The 4,986-nt window shown below is 48.9% G+C and overlaps 1 pseudogene; it reads right to left on the bottom strand.

Annotated features, from left to right (window-relative positions):
• Nucleotides 1–81: 81 nt before the first annotated feature.
• LOC111823944 lies at nt 82–930 on the bottom strand (annotated as a pseudogene).
• Nucleotides 931–4,986: the final 4,056 nt, after the last annotated feature.

Raw genomic sequence — 4,986 nt, forward strand, 5'->3', positions numbered from 1 at the left:
CTGGCAGCAGCAGAAGGGGGGAGGGGAAGGGCCTGGCCCCAGCAGAGAGCTCTGGGGGCTCCCGGGAGAGGAGAACTGTGCTCAGGAGCAAGGACAGCAGCTCCAGAGGCAGAAGATGGAGCGGATCAGCAGCAGGATGTCTGGGCCGAGGTGGGGACACAGCAGGCCGAGCTGGAGGCAGAGCAGGGACATGCAGGAGGACAGGCATCAACAGCTGGGCTGGCAGGAGGAGGCGGGGCCACAGCAGGAGGAGGCGGGCACGCAGCAGGCAGGCCTGCACACGGGGCGGCAGATGAGGGACACGCAGGAGGAGGGTCTGCAGCAGGAGGAGGTGCAGGGGGTGGGCTGGCAGCAGGAGGAGGCTGAACAGGGGGCGGCCCCAGAACAGACGGGCTTGCAGCAGACAGGTGTGCAACAGACGGGCTTGCAGCAAACAGGTGTGCAACAGACGGGTTTGCAGCACACAGGTGTGCAACAGACAGGCTTGCAGCAGACAGGTGTGCAACAGACGGGCTTGCAGCAGACAGGTGTGCAACAGATGGGCTTGCAGCAGACAGGTGTGCAACAGATGGGCTTGCAGCAGACAGGTGTGCAACAGACAGGCTTGCAGCAGACAGGTGTGCAACAGACGGGCTTGCAGCAGACAGGTGTGCAACAGACGGGTGTGCAGCAAGTGGGCTTGCAGCAGACAGACACACAGCAGGCCTGCTGGCAGGGACAGGAGGTGCAACAGGAGGGCTGGCAGCAGCTGGGGACACAGCAGGTGGACTGGCAGCAGCTAGGGGCGCAGCAGGAGGGCTCACAGCAGCTCTCTGGACAGTCGTCCACCTGCCAGGAGGAATCGGTGCAAGAGTCACAGGACCCGGGCAGGCAGGCGCAGCTGTCATAGCTCAGGTCGCTGGAGCAGACGGACAGGGTGGATGCGGCCATGGTGGGGCGGTGGAGCTGGAGGTGAACTGGGAGGTGGGGGTGTGAGTGTGAGTGTGAGTGTGAGTGAGTGTGTGAGGTGCTTGGTCTGTGGGCTTTTATACCCGCCCAGTGTGTGTGTGTGGCCCCAGCAGGAGGCTCCCACGCCCGCCCTTCCTCGTTGGTGTTTACACTGCTTGCAGGAGAACCCTCATTAGTGCTGGTTTCTTTTCTATAATTAGGTTTTACTCATTAAAGTTGTGAGTGTGTTGCAGGACTCTGTTTTCCCATCTGTTCTTTTTTTGGCTCCAGAAAACTTGTGAAAAATATGAGGAAAGTTTTTGCTGAGTGACTGCCACTAGCGTCACATTCACGGAGGGACGAGGTGTGAAATGAACTCACAGCCACTGATAGCCGCCGTCACGCCGGCTGTGCCGTGTGGGGACGCTGTGGGAAAGAGGCTCAGTGCCGTCACAGCCTAAACCTAAAGCGCCGCGAGGACGGTGAGGAGGGTCGGGCGTGAACAAAACAGAAAACACACAACGTATGTCCACTGGGGACTGAGATAGTCAAGGGCAAAAACTCAGGGCTATCCAGTCCTCCACTCTCCCGGTCAGTCCACCGTTGGTGTAATTTCAATCAAAACTTAAAGGGAATCTTTTTGGCATACGAATTGGAGATCTAACACTGCCAGAAGGTATTTGCCACGTGCATGATAGATGAAAGGTTAGTGTGAACATGAAAAAATCCTCACAACCAAGCCAGGAGAAGACACACAACAATCAAATACAAAATGCAAACATTCGCATTCCCGAAAGCACACGGGAAGCTACTTGGCCTCATTAATAATGATAATATCTCAGATTAGAACAGAGCTGTGTTCCCTGTAGGATCAACCGAGACTTACGGTGCTGACCATGTCCAGAGCCGCTGAGTGCCGGGTCTCGCGCTTACTAACGCTTAGCAGGCGTGTTGTTCATGCGTGTATGATAACACATGCTATAAAGCTTACCACTTCAGCCATTTTAAAATGTGTAATTCAGCGGCATTTAGTACAGTGATGGTGCTGTGCAACCACGACCACTCTCTAGTTCCAGAACATTCTCATCACTACAAAGAAAATCCTATGCTATTAATCAGTCCCTTCCTGCCCCTGCCAACCACTACTCTGTTCTCCTTCTCTATGAATTTGCCCATTCTGCTCATTTCACGGAAAGGGAATCATACAAGATGTGGCCTTTCGTGTCTGCTTATTTCACTGAGCACAAAGTTTTCAAGGTCCATCACGTGTCAGTGTTTCACTCCTTTTTACAGCTGAATAATATTCCGTTGTATGGACATACCACATTTTATTTATCTATCTTGACTTGGGTCAGGGTGGGGGTGGGGTGGAAGATCAGTGTCAGAGGCTTCTACCCCACCCCCCTCCATATGACTGCTCCTCCTCCAAAGCCTAGTAGTGAATGGTAGGAATTGGATCAACTACCAAGGATGTCCATTTTAATTATACATCCAGGGACCTAGGAAAGACTGCTGGCTTGGTCTGTGAGCCCCATGGATTCACTCTGAGAGATGTCACTAGGACTCTACTTACTACCTACCCTCCCTATGTCTCTATTTGACAGGGAGCCCATAATGATGTTTCAGGACTTCAGTATCCATCTGAACTTGAACCCTGTATTCAATAGTCCTTGTAATGCTAGGGCAGTGATGGCGAACCTATGACACGCGTGTCAGAGGTGACACACGAACTCATTTTTTTGTTGATTTTTCTTTGTTAAATGGCATTTAAATATATAAAATAAATATCAAAAATATAAGTCTTTGTTTTACTGTGGTTGCAAATATCAAAAAATTTCTATATGTGACACGGCACCAGAGTTAAGTTAGGGTTTTTCAAAATGCTGACACGCCGAGCTCAAAAGGTTCGCCATCACTGTGCTAGGGTATTCCTTTTTTCTGGTGTATTGTTATATGTATGAATTCTGGAAGAGGAAGGACTATGTGCATTGGTCTTGATTGCAAGGTCTTTCCTTCTGGGGTGGGAGCATTTACACCGAGGAAATTGGCAACACTATAAATAATGACCTTTTTGGGAAAGGCTAACACATCCCTTGCATACTCTTCAAAATCTGTAAAAAACAAAAACAGAAATCAAGCCTGAATGATGATCAGAAAGGGGAGGGCAAGCACCCCAGTAGAAAGTCCTGATCCCTCGCCCAGCTCCTGGACCCGAGCCAGTCCTCAGACTGGAACACCTTGATTGCATCCAGTATACAGTTTCCAATCGTTTAACAACCAGCTCTCAAGCTTCTTGAGTATTTAATATTCAAGCTAGTACAGGTCAGCGCCAGCTAGCGCCAGCACACTCCTGGCAGGGCTCTCCTACCCTACCCCCGGGCGTGCTGTGTTCTGGAAACCACCTCCAACAGCTCCCGGCCAGGTCCATTCACACAGGTCTGGCTTTCCTCCCTGTGCCTCCGCCCTCTTTGCTTATTCTTAATGGAAATAGCTGTATTAAGTTTTGGGTTATTTTTCCTTTGTTTTTTAATATCACCAAAAATATGTGTGTATTGTTCCCCTTCCTTACACAGAGGGTGGCCTATTGCACACATTGGCCTGCACCTTGCATTTTTCACCTACCAGTAGGTCCTGGAGATCACGCTACAGCGGTTATGGAGACCTTCCCCCTCCCGTCAATAGTGTGTCTTTGGGATAGATTCCTAGAATTTATTTTATTATTTATTATATATCACCGGGTCATCATGTCAGTTCGCTGGACAGTCTCAAATCCCTCTTTGTATGGCTTGTTCCATTTTGCATTCCCACAGACAGTGTGAGAGGATGCAGTTCTCCCAACTGGATGTGTCTGAAAGCTTTTGGCTTCTTATCAGTCTGACTAGAGGCCCGATGCACAAAAATTTGTGCAAGAGTAGACCTTCCTTCCCCCAGATGCTGGCACCGGCTTCCCTCTGGCACCCGGGACCTGAGCTGGCTTCCCTCCCATCCCAGCTTCATCCAGAGGACGTCCAGCCTAATTAGCATATTACCCTTTTATTATTATAGATTATTATAGATAACTGGGAAATAGAATCTCTTTCTTAAAGATGTATTCGAGTTTGAGCAACTTTTTGTTCATTCAAGGCCACTTATATTCCTTTTTCTGTGACCTGCGTTCATATCTCTTGCCCATGGAAAAAAATGGATTTGTTGGTCTTTTTCTTCCCTGATTTCTGGCAGCATTTAAATATTAGGAACATAGCACATTTTCTCTAGTATATGTTTTAATTATTTTCTCCTAATTTGTTTTTTTGTCTTTTATATTTTCCTATGGTATTATATCTATCTATCTATCTATCTATTATCTATCCATTTTTATGTAGAACAAAGGGAACAAAGAGAGTTGAACAATGTTACAGCTCACTGGGGTTTCTGTCCTTCCCATTTTAGGTCAACTTCCTTTACTGTGTAATCACATCCTTGTCTCAGTAGTTGGTGAGCCGGGTCCCATTTGCCTCCTCACCACCTGGTGCCCCTACCGGTTCCCCCCACCCACCCTTGCCTCACTCTCCTCGTCTGAGCTCAGAGAAGTGCCATGATGCCACATCCCGGCCTCTCCTTTCTTCTGGAGTTTCACCCTTCAGGACCCAGATACCTTCTTTTTAAAACCCTCCCCGGTCCCGCTCAGCGCCAGCTGTCGTTCCTTCCCGCAGAGCTGCTATGGCGGGTGTCTCCTAGGCCAGTGATGGCGAACCTATGACACGCGTGTCAGAGGTGACACGCGAACTCATTTTTTTGTTGATTTTTCTTTGTTAAATGGCATTTAAATATATAAAAAAATAAAAAATATAAGTCTTTGTTTTACTATGGTTGCAAATATCAAAAAATTTCTATATGTGACATGGCACCAGAGTTAAGTTAGGGTTTTTCAAAATGCTGGCACGCCGAGCTCAAAAGGTTCGCCATCACTGTCCTAGGCCGACCCAGGTGGTCCCTGCTGAGCTCCTGTGGCAGGTGTAACCTATGCTGACCCAGGTGGTCCGCAATGCTGGGTAGGCTTGGTTTTGACATTTATTTCAC

The sequence above is a fragment of the Myotis lucifugus genome, unplaced genomic scaffold, assembly GCF_000147115.1.
Source record: "Myotis lucifugus unplaced genomic scaffold, Myoluc2.0 scaffold_761, whole genome shotgun sequence".
NCBI lineage: Eukaryota > Metazoa > Chordata > Mammalia > Chiroptera > Vespertilionidae > Myotis > Myotis lucifugus.